This window comes from Adiantum capillus-veneris, chromosome 9, assembly GCF_014529385.1.
Source record: "Adiantum capillus-veneris isolate H3 chromosome 9, ASM1452938v2, whole genome shotgun sequence".
Classification (NCBI taxonomy): domain Eukaryota; kingdom Viridiplantae; phylum Streptophyta; class Polypodiopsida; order Polypodiales; family Pteridaceae; genus Adiantum; species Adiantum capillus-veneris.
The window spans coordinates 117,785,996-117,795,495 of record NC_140939.1 but is presented as its reverse complement, the minus strand read 5'-3'; positions in this window follow the sequence as shown (position 1 = coordinate 117,795,495).

Here is a 9,500-nt window from a genome sequence, read left to right as displayed (position 1 = left end):
CATACACTTCTCTTTACCATTGTCCATCAATATGTGCATGTAATTGTATTGCAAACTTGAGATTAACTACAACCTCTCTTTGCCTCCTTGGGAAGCACATTTCCAATAGCCATCACATCTCTATTTGGTAAAAGTGGCTTTACTTTTCTAGGTTTATTGCTTGGAAACAGACCATGAACAATTCAACAATGCCCAATCCACCCTCGGGCCGAGGTGAAATGCATGTATGCCAAGCAACTGGCCTTGGTATTGATAGTCCCATCATAACCTCCAAAAAGAAAGTTCTAGATAAGGTGATGTAGTCTAGATGATCTATGAGAATGCACATTCCAACACAAACCTTGAAACCAAGATGTAGCAAAAAACATAGGGTTTTCCATGAGAGCATAACTGATTAACGTGACGATGACCAATAAGGTTGTGATTGATAGACGGTAAAATTGGCATAAACCTCTATTGATGGGGAACATCAATCCAAATTTCAATGCCAAATAGCATCGACAAGTTTGGCTTGGTGCAATCCAAGAGAGTCCATTTGCTCGCTTTGACTGGCTCTCATTGTGCACTCCAATTGGCAAGCTCATGAGATTTTCTCCAATTGATTCAAAGAATCCAAAATTGGCATTGATTAGGCAACAAGGCATGTGGAGACAAACGTTGGCACTGCCCTTGACTTCGATTGAAGACAAAGAGAGAGAAAGAGAGAGCGCACGCGAGAGAGAAGGAAATGAAGAAGAAGAGAGACTATAGATTGAAGAGGCATGCCTTCCAAAATTTGAAGGGGAACTCCGTTGTACATGGCTGAAACTCCTTCGGCATTTACCCTCCCTTTCTGTCGAAAGGTGAAAAACATAGTATCATCTATTAAGTAAGAGCCTCTATGTACTACACTGAGGAGCCAAAAAAATCATAATTTTTGGGCCTCCTCTTATTGTCCTACTATCACTGCTGTCCCTTCGTTTCTCTTGAGCCCACCATCACGCTCTTGTGCCTGATATAGCATTTAGGTCCCGATTTTTATTGATTTGTGTCCTCCAAAATCGTGGTATTCATGTACTTGAATTATCTAATGCAGGTGATTAGATGTTTTTTGAATGCAAATGTGGGTTCTCATGTGCAATTGCTGTCCTTATTGCTACACTATTTGTTTCAGGACTTGTAGTTATACTTCTTCTTGAGATTGGGTAATCATTTCTTTCTTTGGCATCTTGTGTTGCTTTATTGCATGTAAAGGTTCGAATACCCCATTTAGTGGCACAAATACTTTCTAATATTGCTCCAATTAATGATTATACCTTCGTCTAGAGTTAGGCACATACTTGATTACAAAAGGTTGGTTTCCATATGTAGCTCCAAAGGACCCTTTGGTGACGAGTTTAGAGTCAAAAAGCCATTTTGCTTCCTTTTTACCATAGATGTGAACAATAGTGGCAAAGTATTTCTCATAAAGCTTTTCTAGATCCTCAAGCCATCCAAACAATTCATCTCCCATCTAATCGCTTAATAGGCAATATAGTGTCAACCACATATACCAAAATGAAGAGTGTTGTAGCCAGAGGAAACTTGTAAGCTACCCTATAGGCCCATAGTCTTGCATTTAACTACAATTCCCAATCTGGTGCTCTCATGCTCACATTTGTGTGAAAACTATGCTCCCATCTAATCGCTTAATAGGCAATATAGTGTCTACCACATATACCAAAATGAAGAGTGTTGTAGCCAGAGGAAACTTGTAAGCTACCCTATAGGCCCATAGTCGTGCATTTAACTACAATTCCCAATCTGGTGCTCTCATGCTCACATTTTTGTGAAAACTATGCATAGTCCTTTGATTGTATTCTTGGCTTGTCCACTTGCTTGTGGATGATAAGGAGTTGAAAGGGCCCCTCTTATCAATTAATTCAATTTGAAAAAGATTCCCTATATCAATCATGAGTTCTTGTTGTGTTCAAGATGTTATTGTTATGGAGTTATCATCATAACTTGTAACATCCTCCCCTCCCAACTCTGGCGCCTATCATTGCTAATATTTAGAAGAGTCCTTGATTGGGTCGAAGATTGTGGAGAGGTAGGTGGATGTCAGATGAGGTAAGCTTCATTGGTCACAAGTCTGTATTGGTAAAATGACAAGTATAGCCAAAGAAGATATGAACTAAATTATGTCATATGTCTAAGGCTTGAGATATTATGTTTTATAACATTGGTATTGTTAGAGAGAGAGAGAGAGGTAATGTCATAATAACTAATATCTAATTCTCCTAAATGATTTTCTCCTGTTAAACTGATCATTTAATATGGAGAAGTACCAGGGGAGAAAAAGCTAGAATATTGGTTAAGCTGGCAAACCGACCATAGTAGGGATCCAAAGGAGGAAAAATAGGGATCCAAAGGGAGGGCCATCTGCAAAAGAGCAATGTGCAAAAATGGGCTTCAAAGACCCTAAGGTTCAGCCCATTAAGACTTCCAAAATGCTAAGGTTCCAATTTTCAATGTAAAGTCCAATTGTCAAACCTTAGGGATATTGGATGCTTTGTAAGTGTACAAAAAAATCTTCCTAGATCCCTACATAGGAGGGGGCGACCCCTTTTAGTAGGGGATGAGACACACACACACACACACACACACACACACACACACACACACACACACACACACACACACACACACACACACACACACACACACACACACACACACACACACACACACACACTGTGGTACTACTATGGCGTTAGTTTTTTCCTCCTCCTATATGGTTTTCCCCCCAAAACAACCCCCCACACACACACTAAAATACTAAAAAATACCTACTGAAAAACAAAAATCCCCCCCCCCCCCCCCCCCCCCCCCCCCCCCTCTCTTTTTTTGGCCCCTATTGGCATGATAGGGCTCTCATCTTCTCACTGTGCCACCGGCTTTGATATGGGACAATGTCCTTCTACAAAAAATATAAGGATTAAAAAAAAAAAAGAGAGTGGAAATCTCAGCCATCATCACAAGGGGAAGGCGGGCCCTTCCACCCTCGGACCATGAACCGTTTCTCCCCAGGCAATGATATCCACTGGCGCCTGAGGAGCTCACACAGTAGTGGGCGGCTTTGCTCCTTCACTTCGGTCGCTCAGGATGCATGCAAACCAACCTATAAATACCAAGGTGAGGGCACTCCTTGGCCTTCACTTAGCTTGAGATTAGTTTTTCTGTTCTGCTCTGTGTCGTTACTGCTTGAACTTCCTAAAGCTATGGAGCTTGCCGCTCAAACTTCTCAGGTACTGTGGTCTACCAAAGCTCTCGTTTGCTTTCACTGAAAGTCTAATGAAAAAAACACTGTACATAGTAACATTTGCTAGGGCTAGGCATTATGGTTGGCCTTGGGATCGCTTGTGCATAAAAAGCGACAGTCTGTGGTTTTGTTGTTGATAGAAAAGCTTGCATAGAAGTTGGGGGTTCGCAACAATATGGTGTAAATGGATCTGCCACTGCAGGACTTCACCTTTACATAAAGTACTATGTTTTTTTGTATATGTATGTGTGTATGTGGTTGTGAGTATGATGGTTGGCTAGGCCTGAGGGCAGATCCTAAAAGTTGCTACATCTGGACATATATATTGCTTGAAGGGTAACTGGTTCTATGTCATGACTGTGTAAATGGAGGCAACATTTTGATGACGGCCAATTAATCGCTCAGTTCTGATTCTAACCGCTGCAGGACCTCTTATGCATAAAAATTGCTGTAGAATACGTGGGCGGATTATGATTTAATACTGGTTGTTTTAATGGCTCTATTTCAAGCCATGGCAGGTTTGTAGCTATTGGTTATTATGGATCTGTTTTTAGCCGCTGCAGGTTAAACACTACTAGCTGTAAGATTGGCACTTATAATAACTGGTTGTAATATTGGGGCTACTGGTTGCAAGAAATGATAGGCTCTGTATGAGCTGAGGGTGTGGTTTTCACTAATGGTGATTATATTTACCTGGCATATTGCTGATATAGGTGTGTCAGGCAGTGGGTTGCTCTAAACTAGCCGATAAAGGCTGCGTTTTCACATTGTAATACTGGCTCTGTCTTTTAGCGGCTGCAGGACATGACCTTTGCAGACATAAAAATGGTTAAACATCTGATTTAGAAATAGGGGTGTATGTTGACATCAGCCTGAGTTAATGTGTAAGTGTATATTTGTGTGTTTGTGTGTGTTTGTGTTGGTTAGGCTCGATAACTTGGCCATTCTCAATGGTTGCTACACCTGGGCACTGATAAAATTTGGTCCTAGTAACTTCTTATGCATACAAGGAAGCAGTTGTTTGTCAAATGGAGGCAATACTGGCATAACTTGGGTTTGGCTTAGGGCTTTTTATAGCTGCTACAGAACCCTGCAATTGCGGGCGTTACTAGTTTCAAGTTTGTTTTGTGGTCGACACATTGGGAAAAGGAAATATTCGTGTGGTACCTTATGTTGTTGCATTGTTTGCAAAAAATGATAGATATCTAGCAAAAACATAACCGGACATTACCTGTCCATGTGTAAAGGGAGGACAATATTTTGTTTAATGAAATCATGGGTCTAGCAATTTTTTGAAGGTAAGTATGTAAACAACTGCTTTGGGCTCCTGGCATAATAACCGAGCTAGTGTGCTTAAACCTCTTCGGACACTACTGTTCAAAGTTGCTAATGATTTATGGATATCTGGGGATGATGAAGGTAAGTATATGGTTGGTTTTTCGGCTTTTGACATAGCGTACAAGCTATCACCCACATTTGATACCTTTTGGTTGACAAAAAAGTAAAGTCGGATTTCACATCCCCCTATCTAAAAGGGGTACCTTTGATACCTTTGATACCATGTGTTTACTAATTCTGAAGGTAAGTATATGGTTACATAGCTACTGAGCTATGGCTCTCGAAATAGTTTGACTGTTAATGGACTTCACCATGAGACTATAACACTCATTTGTAAAGTTAAAAAAAAAGAGATTGCTAAACATACCAGTTCTAATGAATAAACCTAGCTTGTCTAAAGTAACTAAAACCTATAAGATGGACATGGATAACAACTGATATGGTCCATTGATACCTGTAAAACACATCCAAGGCTAATTGAATTGTTGTCTTGTTTGGATGGATGCAGGTAAGGACTCTATCTTATCTTGGAGGGTTTCTTTTCTTGGGCAAGCAACATTACTGTTATGAAATACCCACTGAAGAACGAGGAAGTTTTTTTACTACCAACCCCACTGAAAGAGGACCTCTTTCTTACAATCATTGTACTTAGATAATTCTCATACTGACTTATTTTTGTACATATCAGTTCATTGTTCCTTGGCCAGCTGTCTTTTGAATGTAAAAGTTCAATTATGTCTTATTAATTAAGATTTAAACAGCTACACACACACACACACACACACACACACACACACACACACACACACACACACACACACACACACACACACACACACACACACTCATGCAAGCCCCTTTACACAAAGAGCATAGTGGACACATGTCAGCTCCCTAGCCCAGTTACCCCCAAGGTGTACTCAAATCCTATTGGGATGGCCATAGAGGTGGACCAATGAGAGTTAGGCTAGAGTAAATCTAGTTTAGTTCATTTAAAAACACTTGATAAAAGAACCAATAAGAATTAAGCTCTCTAGAAGACTATTGGACAGTCTCCCAAGGGGTCCAATGAGCATTCAACAGCCAATGACTTGCCTGCTTCTATTGGCCAGAAGACAAAGGGGTTCAATGAGAATTTAGTTGCATTATTTAATTCAATTACCTAAAGCTCTCACAAAAGGGGAAAGGGAGACACATGTCACAAGGCTATCATTTATGCTTCTCAATTTTCATTGGCTAAGCTTGGCAAGGTCCAATGGGTGTCAACATGAGTATTTTACAAGAGGGGTCGACAAAAAGAGAGAGGGGGCTGATTTTGTCAAAGCATTATCACACACACACACACACACACACACAATCTCATGTGTGAAGCAAGAAGAATCTGTCTCTCTCTCTCTCTCCCTCTCTCTCTCTCTCTCTCTCTCCTTCTCAAGCTTTAATGGAAAGCTCATAATCTACTCCAAGTTGGAGAAGAGAGGCCCACACCAAAAACTCTTGGCTTTGTGATGCAAATCCAACCAAGAGCCAAGCTTCAATGCATGCTCATCTCCTCTACCATGCTAATTACTAAGCTATGCTAAGCTATTATGAGTGATTAGGTGAGGAGATAGACTTCTTTCTCGTAAGATTACTCCTTCTTCCACTCAATCTAGTCTCATACCCCGCTAGCTCTCACCATCTTCGAAGGTGTGTGGGGTCTTGGGTCTGAGACCATGAGGGAATTGATGTCGTGTTTTAAAGTGTTTTCTTAGTGCTTGAAGCTTCCATCTTCATTGCACTAGCTAGTAATTGAAGGAATACCAAGAATTGTATTGTAAAATGTCTCCCTTGATGGGGGAAACTTATAATACAAAGCCTTTTGGAGGGGGGACCGGCTCCATATAAATCCGGTCCTCAACTGTTGTCAATAGCTTAATTTCTCTCTCTTTTGAAGTATTATTCATGTCTATCTAACTAGGTGTTATGCTTTTTATTGCTCTCCCCATCCAAGCACTCTTGTTAAGTATGGAGCCTGATTTACCCCTTGAAATTTTTTGTATTAAAAATGCACATTTGTAAGGCCCCCATTATGAGGAGAAGCCATCGTGCGTGAAGAAAAATCACTCGCCGGAAACCAAAATTTTCACAGCCAGTCTCGAGCAAAGTGGTCGAAAATATTATGGCCGGACGGCGGCCGGAAAGTGGTCGGAAAACGACCGATCGGTTGACTGGTAGTCAATGGTCGGTGGCTGGTGGTCGAAAGTCAATGGATGGTGGCCGAATTCAAAAGCGGACTTGTCTTCTGAAGGGCGGCCACATATGGGCGGATTGGAGGGTCCGATTTGGACTTATTTTCACAAGGGTGGCTACACATGGCTACCTCTCATGAGAGAGGGTAGCCCTTTTGGCCTATAAAAAGGAGGCCTCTTCTACACACAAAAATGTATTGTGAAGCATTGTGGTGCATTGTGAAGTTGGTGGGAGGTGGTGAGAGTGAAGCAAGGCGGGAGCTCTATTAAGGGTATGATCCCTTTGTAACCTACTTCTTGTTTGAAGTACTAAAGCCATTGAGTGGCTGCTTTCCCGTGGATGTAGCCCACATTGGGTGAACCACATATATTGTGTGTGCTCTCTCTCTCTCTCTCTCTCTCTCTCTCTCTCTCTCTCTACTCTATAATCTCTCGTGTGTGAAAATTTCTCTCTCCCCATCAAGTAAGCTACTCAAATATCTATTTAGCTATGTCATATTTCCTAACACTCTTGCTATGCTCATTAGGAATCTATTCTAATGAAATGCTCACTATGTCTATGCTATTTTCCGCTACACACAAGTTACTAGGCCATTAAATGTTACATTGGTATCAGAGCACAAGGTTTCTCTTTTCTTGCTCTAGAAGGGAGGTCCTCAAGCTAGCTATAAATGGTTGGTATTATTAATTGCAATTGAGTAAGTAGAATAGGGATTTTTTAGCCTTGCAATGCGCCTGCCTTTGTGCAGATAACGGGGCATCACCGTCGAGAGCTATGGTCTTAATAGTGGAGTCCTACGAGGCTTGCCTACGGCTTAATCACTATTGAGCTATTAGAAGCTTGACAGGAGCCAATACTGTTTTGGTGTTGAAAAACCCTCTCTTCTATTCCTTGCAATTAATGATATTCGAGCCATGGGTACAATAGCTTGAGTGCTTTTCTAAAGAGGTAAAGAGGAGTAGCAACTAGGGCTTGAAGTGCCAAAGTACACCTAAAAAAGTTTACACCTAAAAGTTGTTAGAATGGCTGACAATAATAAAGAGAGTGAAATTAATGTTGATAGCTTTGATTTTGCTAATGAGTAGGCTACTAATGATGCCCTTATGTGCTTGTTATCTACCTTGTTTCTAGGCTTCAATAAGCCATGGGCAATCCATCCCTCCAAATTGAAGTGCAACGGTAGTTACGTGCTCATGGGATTATCAAAACTCCCCACCATGACGAGAGAGTACCTAGGAAGCCTCCCTACGAGACTTCCAAAAGAGACCCTCTCTGATTGGAGAAGAAGAAGAGGATCCATATGAAGGGCTCAAAAATTTACTACTTGACGACGCATCTCCTTCCCAAAGGAGAACTCAAGAGCCCCCACCAAAAGAACGAGAAAGACGTGAGTCTTGTGCCACCTCGGTAGAGATGGCTCCACGCGAAGACGGCGGGCAAAACACTCTCCATCACCTCCTAAGCGGAGAAGACCGTCGCACACTTCTCTACACCGTAATTCAAAGAGGGATGACAGAAAACAAGAGAAGAAAAAGGCGAGAAAGAGGTCACCCTCTTCTCCATCTTCTTCATCCTCTTTCTCTTATGAAGAAAGTGATGGTGCAGACAAGGAGGACCAAGGCAAGAAAAAGGCGAAAAAGAGGTCACTCTCTTCTCCATCTTCCTCAAATTCTTCATCTTCTGGAGAAAGCAATGGTGCAACTTTTGAACCATCAAAAAGAAGAGGCCATAGGAAATCCAATGCCACGTGGAAGAGATCATCCAAGCTCAAGAAGTTCAAAGAGGGAGGAAAGAGCATCTCTTTCCTTACCTACAATGGCACCTTTGGTGCTACGGACAAAGTCTTGGATTCCATCCAACAATTCGATGCGGCGTTTGGAGATGAGGGCTTCACGGAGTCCTCTAAACTATGCCATGTAGCTATGCATTTTCAAAAGTCCGCCAGGCAATGGTGGTTAGCCTATGGGCAAACAATGAAGCTCCACGAACATGGAAAGCTTTAAGAGATTCCATTATGAAGCAGTTTTTGGCCACTGATGCCAAAGACAAAGTACTCACCGAATGGCGAAGCTTGATGCTCTCTCCCTATGAATCCATTCACAAATATATAGACAAGTTTTGGGACTTACATCTCAAAGCCACTGTCTTCAAAAAGATGGATTTTGGAGAGCAGAAACAACAATTTTGTGCGGGCTTAACTGAAGAAATGGCGGAGTATGTCGACACCCAAAGGCCACACACCATATCTGCGGTCATACACCATACTATGGTGGCCTCATGAATCAATTTCCAAACAGGGGCTAAGAGAAGTCCTAAGCCCACGGGAAACAAGGCTTGTAATGAGCCTAAGGGGAAGGACAATGTCCAAAAGTCTCCTAAGGGCAATTCCAAAAACAGCAAAGCTAAGGAGAAGGGAGTTTACAAAGGCAAAAAAAAACTCTCTCCTGAAGAGCTTGACTGTTATTGCAAGGATAACCGTTGTTTCAAATGCAGCGAGCAAGGGCATGCGTACCGTGCTTGTCCCCAAAAGAACACTCGCCATGAGCCTCCTAGAGCTACCTTGGTTGAAATCCAAGAAGAGGAAGCTCACCCCAAAGGAGCTCCTCTATGCCATGGTTGGGGAAGGGTAAGAGAACATGATGATTTTTATTCT